The following is a 10,686-nucleotide window of genomic DNA, read 5'->3' on the forward strand; positions in this document are numbered from 1 at the left end:
TTTAAATCTATGCCCGTTCAGCCAAGCCAATGGCTCTCTGAGCACTGCTGGTAATACCCGTGGCATTTCCACACGTGCCAGGAAACATGGGGCCAGACAATCAGCCAGGCCACAAAACACAATTCCCCTCTCCGGTTCCTTGTCCCCTCGGAGCCCCTTCTGACTCCTGAAATACCTCGTCCTCCGTGAAACCTTTCTGGAATTCTCTGGAAAGGAAGTGACAATTTCCTTCATGCCATTTCCCACTCCCTCAACACCCCTCCCCCACAACCACAAACAAAATGGAAACTACCCCAGGAACAGCTGTACCCTCTACTTAAAAACAGCCCCTCCTCCGGCTAATGGTCCTCAAGCAGCGAACTGCCTGCTGCGCCACGTGACCAGTGGCGTGTATTTAAGGGACAGAGGGCTGGAGTTTCGGGAGCCAGTCTGCAGTCCTGGGCAGAGCAGAATGAACCCATCCGCAGGACTCAAACCCGCAGCCTTGGCTACGTTAGGGCCGGACTCCAATCAGTGAGCTAATCTCCCTCCTTGAGCAAGTGCCCAGTGAAGGGGCCCCGGCCACAGCTGTGTTGTCAGCTCCTCCTCTATTCCTTTCTTTCCACCACCCCCTCCATTTGAGATGAAATCAGGAAGAGGGAGGGAAAAGAATAAAGGTTTTGCAAGCTCTGTTGGTTGGGGCTTCTCTGTACTTATTGATAAGAAACTCAGTTTCCCTCCTTGCCCCTTGGTCACTGCCTGATTCCAGCATAGGGCTTGGCACAACTCAGATGGCGAGGTGGGCCCAGAGCTCGTCCCCAGTTGCTCTCGCCCCCTTCCTCGACTCTCCTCTTGCTCCTACCTTCCCAGGCTCTGATCTGTCCCTGAGGAGGGACGATTAGGGCTGCAGGAGATGGCAGGCCCCAGGCAAAGAGATGTCCTCTCCTCTTTCTCCTGGGGACCCATCAGCCCACCCAGGGTGCACACTGCCCAGGTTGGGGGAGGAGGAGAGAAGAGCTTTCCTGGCTGCATCCCAACAAGGTGTGTGACCCTGGAAACGTCGTCCATCTTTCTGGGCTGTGGTTTCTGTCATTCTTCAAGCGGGTAAGGGCTGAGGGTAATCCAGGCTTAGCAGGTGCTCACCAGGGAGTCTAGGGTAAGTGAAGATGGTGGTAGTGAAGTACTTTGAAAATTAAAAAGCACTCATCCAGATGATGGGTTTCGGGTGACCTCCCAGGCGGCCAAGGGCCTAGGGGCTCCATTAAGCCCCTGGAGGTCCCCCATTGGTTCCAGAATATAGGCAGGGTGGGACTGGAGGGTTCCAGTGGTTGACTGGGAAGGGGATGCCTCCTTGTCTGGGCTGGGGGGGTGGGAGGCCTTCAGGGAGAAGCAGGCTCTGCGGCTGGTGGAGCACTCCCAGTCACCTGTCCTTGCCACTGTCACCCCACCCAGCCCTTTGGGTTGTGGTTATGTGGCAAGAAAAGCACTAAAGCAGCCCCAATCAGGGAGGAAGAAGAGGGGGGAGGGTTACCGACAAAGGGAACCTACTTGCCCAGCCGCCTTGAGAAAGCCAAAAGAGCACCCCCTGGAGTCCAGGACAGCGACTGAACCCCAGTATGATGGGCTGCTGGCTACAGCCTGGGAGGGGCCACCAGAAGTCCCTGCAGACCATAACAGCATAGGCTTGTGAGCTGGAAGACCCAGAGCTCAAAGACCCAGCCCTGCCTTGTGGTTTAGGTAGGCCACTTTCCTCCTCTCCCAAACAGGATATCCCACCTAGCTCAAAGGATTGCTGTAGAAGGCCAAGGAGTTAATATAAGCGAAGGCTCTCTGTTATGTCCCCAGTGTGTTTTTCAATTTCTTGGTCTGACTTGTGACTTTTTGGCTGTGGTCATTCATGAAGTATTCAGCATGTCTTTACCTAGATGGAAAGGAAGAAAGGGAAATAGAGATGTGGGGGGGGGGGGGTTAAGGGGATATAACCACAACTCTAAAATCTGTGGTAGAGAGAGGAAACCAGTTTGACTACAAGGAGAGGGGAGGATTGACTGGGGAGTTAAGTGGACAGGACCCAGGTCCATCAGATGGTGGAATCTGAACTGAATATGGAAAGCACCTGGGTGTTACTGCAGACTCCTGAGCAGGGGAGAGGCATGAAAAAGCAGTTCTTTAGGAAGATCAGTTTGGTCTGGGTATGCGAGAGGGTGTGTGAATGGAGGAGATGGGAGACCAGGTGGGGCAGCTGGAACCCAGAAGGTGAATCCTAGCGCCACCCCAAAGGAAAAAATGGTGGACTATGGGGTCATCCAGTAGCTGTCGAGAACCCGAGAAGTGCGGCCTGTACGAATGTTATAGGATACGGAGTGGAGGGGGCAGGAAATATAGCAGGACAGAGTTCGGCTTGGACATTTTGAAGTTGGGATTATCTCAAAAACCCAGGATTAATGGAGTAAAAAGAGCACCCAGACAGTCACTTTGCTAAGGCTCTGTCTTGTCTGGTGCTAGGGCTGCAGAGCAGGAGGGTCCAGTGGCCAAACAAGCCGGCCTGGCCTGGCACAGCTGGCACAGTGCAAAACTGGGGCAGGAGTGCACGTGCGGAATGAACGGTGGCTTAGAACGCGCCCCCGTCCCCCAGGAGGCCTGCTTGCTTCCATCCTCGTGGAGGGAGGGAGGGAACAGAAGCACTAGCCAGAGACTAATTAAATTCATTAGTGGGTTTTTTAGAAGCTGGGGTAATCTGTGACTCGGCACCAACAGGATATTAAGTCAGATAACTTTTACTGAAGGGACAGTGTTCTTTGTCAAGGCCCTTGCCAGAGAGTGTCTTAGAAACTGATGCGGAGGCTCCTTGCTTAGATCTGGTATCCCCTGGGTGGGAGGGGCCGTAGTGGGGTTACCGCCTGTTTGGCACTGAGTGCCCCTCCCAAATAACCCCTTCCCCCACCGGCCACCTTCCAGGCCCGTCAAAGCACAGGGCGGTCGGGACTTCAGGCACCCGGCCGGGGCTCCAGCGTTCCCTGTATGGAAAGGAGCGTGCGAAAGGATGAGGTGGAAAGACAGCCTAGCAGGCCTGGCCAGACGGGGAGCGGCTTCAGCGAAGTCAGGGAGAGCTCCTGGGGTTCCTCCCCCTCTCACCCGCACTGTTGAAACCTCCCCTTGACTCCAAGTCCCAGGATATCCAAGTTACAAGGGACCTGAGAGATCACTGCATCCATCTATCTTATTGTCCAACTGCAGACACCGAATCCTGGTGGGAGGTGAAGCAACTTACTCAAGGTCACACCGCTAGCTGCTCTGACTCCCAGGCGACGCTTCGTCCTCCCCTCCACATTGTCTCCCAGCATCCTCAACAAAGCCAACCCTTTCCTCTGGCGAGGAGGGACAGCAGCCAAAGATCCAGAGCTGGCACATAACAGTGAGGCCACACATGTGCAGAACACATTCAACTTTTACAGTGACCTCCCCACCTCTGTCCCCTAGGCCTGAAATGCCCTTCCCTACTTTCTGCAGGTCCAATTCCCACATATCCTTCAAGATCTGATGCAAATGTCACCTTCTTTTCAAAGCCTTACTTGCTTTCTCCCCACCTGGAATATGCTCTTCTCCTCCTCCTCATGACACCTTAGCCTGACTTCTTAGACCAAAGCAGGGTTGGCAAACTATGGCCCATGTGCCAAATTCCAGCCCACTGTCTCTTCTTATACCGCCTGTGAGTTAAGAATGTTTTTTACATTTTTAAATGATTGGGAAAAAAATCCAAAGAATAATAATATTTCATGACACATAAGAATGATATGAAATTCAAATTTCAGTGCCTATAAATAAAGTTTTATTGGAACACAGTTATGCTCATTTATTACGTGTTGTCTATGGCTGCTTTTGCCTTATAAGTTAAGTAGTTGTGACAGAGTTCGTATGGGCCACAAAGCCTAAAATATTTGCTATTTGGTCCTTTACAGGGAAGGTTTGCTGACCTCTGGACTAAAGGCTTCAGTCCCGCTCAGTGTGGATAAACTCATCAGGCTCATTTCTGAGAAGAACGTCACAGAGCACCTGAGGCTGGAGGCGTCCAGCTGTGGTTCTGTGCTGCCCCGAGCCGCATTCTCTACACTCACCTGCTCAGCCCCTCCCTGCTGCTGACCTGGCCGCCCTTCCCTCTGAATTCCTCTCCCTGCAAAATGAAGCCAGCCTCCTCGGAAAGAGCCCTCCCGTCCCCTCCCTTCCCCTCCAGTTGGGTGGGCGCACAGCTTCCCCTTTTTGGGGGGGGCAGGTGGGGAAAGGCCTCTCACCTCTCTCCAACCTGCCAGGCCCACAGCAGACAGCAGTGGAGCAGGAGATAGGGCCAGCTCTCACCGCACCCCTGCTCTGCCAGAGGAAACAGCCCCTCTGCCACTTCCTGTCCCAGGGGTTTCAGCAGTTTCCCCTTCAGGGCCTGCTGGCCCTCCCAGCCCCGCCCCTGCCCCTGCCCCAAACAGGTCAGAGAGTGCAGAGAGGGGAGGGACCCTGAGTGGCGAGTGGGGAGGATCCCTCACAGGAAGGCTGAGGAGACAGCTGACACAAGGGGACGCCCCAGCAGCAACACTACTTGCCTGCCTTGGGCTGGGGAGCGGGGGGGGGGGGGACAGAGGGATGCATGACCTGGGAGGGAGGTTGGGGCTGTCTCCACAAACCCTCTCCTGTTATCAGATGAGTAGAAATGAATTTATCTTTTTACTTAGCTATCTCCTTGGGGGATGGAGTGAGCTTGGCCTCAATGGATTGGATGAAAAACTGAAATATGAATGCTGAGGTCAATGTCCAGTAGGGACTAGCCCAGGGTGGCTTTGGATGGAGGGACAGGTGGAAGCAAGGGGGCCTGACAAAAGCAGGTGACACTCAAATCAATGTCCTTTTATAATTTTGCAGGGAGCTTGTCCCTAGAGCCAATGGACAGAAGCAATAATGGAGTATTAGATCACAAAGTATTATATCACATGTGGGTCAAGGGTTGTGGCATTTTCTGGGTGACAGAGCCAGAATGAGGGAGAACTCCCACATTCCGAAGTGGCTGATGATTTGGTGTGGTGACTCACACTCGTAAGTACCTCCCAGGTGCCCTGGCAGGGTGGGGCTCCTAGCAGTAGGGCTTTATGTCTATAAGGGATCCTTCGGGCAGGCAACCCACTTGGTGAGACCTTACCAAGCTCCTGGGTCCAAACAGCAGTAGCAGCCTGAGGTGCTGGACCTCTGCCCAGTTCCCAGACCTCCTACTACATGATGATAGTTCTAGAAGCCTTGATGTCTGACATAAGGGCTCGGTGGTGGATGGACACAGGTGCCTTAGTTTCCCCATGGCGATGTTCCATGAGGTTCAAGTAGCAGTGAGAGAAGCTAAGGGGAGCCCTAGAAATGATGGTTCCAGACGGGCTGGCAAAAAAATGGATGAGAAGGTGATCTTGCTACTTACCTCAGCTCTGAGAGGTCATCCCCTTGCACATTTAGCCAAGAGCCATGCCCAGCCAGCCCTCCTGTCATGAGAGCACTTTTCCCTCTCCCCTCTCCCTCCATCCCCCCACCCCCAGGACAAACAGGGATGGATTCCCTGAGATAGGGTCCCATGGCCCATGAGGGGAGTGCCTGCTTCTCCACCCCTGCAAGTTGGAGTGAATATTATTTGGCAGCTGGTAGTGGGGATGCCAAGGAAGCCTCAGCGACAACATCTGGATGTGCACCTGGGCTCATGCCAGCCCCTCCTCACATCTGCAGTGCAAACCCAGGGCCAGGGTTTGGTTACAAACCCGACTCAAAGCTAGTGGCACGTGTTTGGAAAGCACATCGAGCCTGGGCGGAGGGGGTGGAAGCACTGGAGACCGGTGCCAGCTCAGGGCGAGCGCTTGCGGGGCTGGCACTGATCTGAGCCAGTGCTGGGCCCAGAGCGGTGGGTGCGGCCACTGTGGCCTTGGCCATGGCCTGTTGGGGGAGAGGCAGAGGGCGTGGGTGATTGTTTAAATGTGGGCAAGATTTTCTTCTGTGCCCTCTGATATCACTTCAAGTTGCTCCCCCTGCTTCTGGGGAAGGGGGGCAAACAGTAAATAATCTAGGGTGACAGGGTGGAGCCTAAGGAAGGCGGCAGGGATTTACAGTTATGGGGTATGGGCTTTGGGGTCGGTGTTATGTCAGGCACTTTACATATGCAATCTCCTTTTGTTCTTACAACATCCCTACAAAGTACCTAGCAAGTAGCAGAGCTGGGGTTTGAACCCAGGTTTATTTCCAACTGCTACACGCTTTGAACTTTGTTTTCAGTGAAATCTATTTTGTTAATAATTCTGTTTTAACAGTTCTGTTTTTAAAACAGCAGAAGTGAGGCTCAGAAAAGATCAGGTAACATGACCAAGGTCACGCTGCCAGTCAAGAATGGTGGCAGAACTCAAACCCAGACCTGTGTGACCTTGATCTCAAAGCCCCTGCTTTTCCCTCTGCCCATGCTGGTGACCATCCACCAGGACCCCTAGCTCAGGGCTTGCTGATGACACTCAACTTCAAATCCTCAGAGCTCCTATGATACCCCTTCAACAAAAGCTTCCCAGGCCCGTGTCCCATGCCACCACTCGAGGCCTCAGTCTCAACCGAAGCTCCATCTAAGTCAATCCTAACTTCCTGGGCCAAGTCTGTACCAAAATGGTGACAATTTAAGCTCCTGTGACCAGATGCGGAGGAGAGATATTGTGGAGTAGGAGGCTTCCACCTCTGCCAATGTGGAGGCCGACTCTAATCCTGTACCTCAAGGGTTCACTGTTTCCAGAGAGTTCCTGGCTCCAGACCTGGAGTAGCCATGGCATGGTCCCTGCCCCATAAATATACACTTGCACATAATGTAAGTCTGGGTTCTTATCTTGGGGTGTTGGTTCACATGTTTATTCAAATATTTATGGAAAGTCAGCCCTGCGCACCCAATAGGTGCCAGGCACATGGCCAGAGGCTTGATCACGGGGGCTACCCTGTCTCTTCGGTAGGGTCTCCTGGTATCTAAGCTCCCAGTAAGCTGGGTTAGCCCATCTGTCTAAACAACATTGTTGAGTATTTTTCTCCAAAACATGCCTATAGCAAATATCTCTCCAAAACTGAGGACCGAGAGTTGAGGGAAAATGGGGAGTGCATGACTGCTTTTTGGGGTGATGAAAATTTTCTAAAATGGATTCTACTGACAGCTGTACAACTCTGCGAATATACTAAAAACGACTGAAGTGTACACTTTAAGTAGGGGAATTGTATGTGAACTCTATCTAATAAAGTTGTTATTTATTTATTTATTTTTTAAAAAACTGAGAACCAGAAAGGGGCAACAGCCCAGCCAAGGCCACAGGTAAGTTGAAGTCTTCTGATTTCTGACCCTGAGGTTCTTCCCTCCTACCAGCCTTCCTATAACCCTGAGCAAGGATAAACACAGGCTCAGAGAGCAGGCACGGCAGGTCCAGCCCACTGAGTGAGGGCTGGGGACTGGACCTGAAGCATCAGGTGGGCACTGGAAACCACTCCAGAGCAGGGGCTTTAATTTCAGGTCTGCCATTAACGTGGCTGAGTCCCTGCCGCTCTCTCTGGATCCAGTTTCCCCCTCTGTAAAGTGAAGTGGATGAGTTTGGTGCTCCTTCACTAAAGGCTCGGCTGGCTCTGATCCTCTGAGGTTCTAATGAGAAAGCACAGCCAGACAGCAGAATGGAGCACCAGTGAGCGACACGGCTCTTCTCGGAGGAGCGTCTTAGCTACATTCAGATTTCCCCCAGCAGTGCTAGGTGATGGAGCAGCCCATAATAGAGACCCATGGCTCACGTCCTTTGGAGATGTTAGGAGCCAGGTTCCTGGCCCAGCGCCCAGGCAGGCCCCACCTTGTGCTGAGCTCGCCTCCACGGTGGTGGAGGGCGGGGTCGCCGATGGCCACGGGGCTAGCCCCTGCTGGACAGGATGTTTCCACATCAAGCCCCACTTCCTGAGGCTAGGCCTGGGCTCCGGTTTCCCCCCTCTCCTGCCATCTGGTCGCCTGCCCTCTGCCCCCTCCCCTTGCTGGCTGTTTACAGGCTGCCTTATCAGCCCGGGGAATCTGGGCCTCACCCAGCCGGGCTGCTCCTCCCCGCCCAGACAGCCTGCCCAGGGCCCTACCTGCCCTTTCGTCACTACAGGCACCCGCAGCCTGGAGCCCCCTGCAACGCCCTGCAGGCAGGGGGTGGGGATGGAGGCTGCTGCCTGGCACAGGCCCTCAGTGCCTGGGGCCTTCCTTGCCTGCCAGAACAAAACCTGAATATTCATAGCACTTTGTCCAGCTTGCCCAAACTGGGGAGGGCATGCGTTCTTTTTAAATTGTCATCTTCTCTATCTGCAGGCTATGAGGACAGGAATGAAAGGCTCAGGCTGCTGAGGAAGCTGACTTTGGCCTGGAGGGCCTCGATGGTTCTTCTGTCCTTAGCCAGCAAGAGATGAGCGAAGGCGGCACTAGGCCCAAAGGCTCTGAGAATCCAGGCAGATTTGTTTTTAACTGGAAAGCACTGCAAACACTCGAAGCAAAAGGTGGGGCTGAGTGAGGGGCTGCAGGCTGAGTGTGATGTTACAGGCAAGGTTGGGGAAGCCTCGGCACAGTCTCAGACAATCAGCACTCAGACTTCAAAGCCTCCTGGGTCCGACTCTGTCTTTCTCCACCCCACCCCCCGACCTGCTCACTCACCCAAAGACGGGGATGAGGCTAGAGGAACCATTGAGCAAGTCAAAAGACTTTCCCCTGGAACATAGGGGCCTAGAATTTTCCATGGAATGTGTTTGAACTAAGAAGAGAGATAGGGACAGGGACTGCAGGCGGATGCAGATGCTGCGGGTGATGGATTTCCCTTCCAGCACTTTGGGCTAAAATCCTGAAGCTCAAGTTCTGACCTGCCTGTAGGCAGGTCCCACAGGGACAGGGCCTGCTTGCTGAAGCCCCAGATTAGGAAAAAGCCACAGTCCAAACCTGGCTCATCTTCCAGGGGCTTCCATTTTGTTTACTGATAAATCATTTAAAATATATTTGAGGCAGTAGATTGCACCCTTCACACTTAAGATCAAATGCCACACTTCAAAGAAATTTTACAGGACTCTGTCCTTCTAGGTCTCTAGAATACAGTTCAGTAGTTTGAGCCACGTGGGTGGGACAGTTCAGAAAAGCTCTGCTAAGGCAATTTTGCCATTAATGGGCTATGTAACCATAGGCATGCAATGTCACGTGGCTCTCACAGCCTCGGGCCTCCTCCAACTAGGGATTTCATGCTGCCCAGAGCTCCTCACAGGCTTACTGACCCTTGGAGCCACCAGAGCTCCACATTTCTTCTGCCCATCCAAACTTTCAGGCCACCATCTTGTTTCCCCAGGACTGGACTCAGAAAAATCAGAAACCATTCAGTGTTAATAGCTGATATTGAGTTAAGTGTCATCTCTCTCCTTAACGCATTTTCATTCTAAGAGACACATGGAGCTACCATGCTTTCACTTAAGGAGCGGCTCTAGGGCAAGTAGAGGGGCTGATCAGCGGGTAGGCGAGCTCGAGGGTGTTTCTCGGTGGTTCTGCCTCCCGCCACACCGTTAGCCATGGAGCGAGCTGGCCTTCACAATCTACTCCCCATGCCTGTGCTCTCTGTTATGGAGTGGATGTGGACGTCCCTTGAAAAGCTAAAAGCTAGGCCTGGTGCACCAGAAAGCCCACTCGACTGGAAGTGAGGAAGATCAAGTTCCAGCCTCGGCCCTGCCTCTGCCTAGCTCCTCCCTCAGCCTCTGAGCTGGCGCCAACTCCTACTCCAGGACTCAACATTTAGATCCACGGCTGTTGCCACACCAGCCATACTTTGCAGAGCCTTAGAGTCCAAATTCATCTGCTTGGTTTCCAAAGGTCCTTCACAGTCTGACCCCACCCTACCTACTCAGTCTTGTTTCCCATGATTTCCCAACTCAAGCCTGGGCTTCAAGCCCAGTGGTCTCCTCATGGTCCCCTGAGGGAACATTCCAGGCTCATTCACGAAGTTTCTCAGGCCTGCCATGCCCTTGCTGCTCCTTTTTGGCTAATCAAACAGTGCCCATCCAGCAAGGTCCAATCGACTTCCCCAACCCTATGGAGCTGGGTACGTCCTGATAACTATAGTCCACACCCACGGAGCCCCCTTCTCTAAACCCCTGTAGCTCTTGAATTCCACCATCAGTTCTCTTAATCTCACAAGGTTTTGAATTGCAGTTTAATTATTTCACGTATATCTCCTGTTTCCCCAACAGGCAGTAAAATCCATAGGATCAAGGCCTATTTCATCTTCTCCGGACTCTAACACAGGTCTGGGCATTCATGAATTAAGTCCATGTAAATTCTCAACCTGAGTGAGATCTCTAGAAAAGAGATCACAGGTCCTGATCTTAGGGCTACAGTCTAGGGGTGGGGTAGGGGTAGAGTTGAGGGGCAAAGGTTTCCAGTGTTACTTTTCCTCTCTTGTTCCACTCCTCGGTTAGGGGCAATACATACCAGCTAAAGTCATTTATTCCAAGAAGCATCAAGCAGGCAGTTGATGATCAGGTCATTATCAAAGCATTCTCGTTTTCTACAAAACCACAGTGGTTCTACCTTGGGAATATTGGGTGCTGATTTGATCACAATTCATGATACTGGATCGGGTCAAAGAGCTAAAATGATTCAAGACAATGGGGTGTGAGGATAAGACAATGGGG

This window comes from Cynocephalus volans, chromosome X, assembly GCF_027409185.1.
Source record: "Cynocephalus volans isolate mCynVol1 chromosome X, mCynVol1.pri, whole genome shotgun sequence".
Classification (NCBI taxonomy): Eukaryota; Metazoa; Chordata; class Mammalia; order Dermoptera; family Cynocephalidae; genus Cynocephalus; species Cynocephalus volans.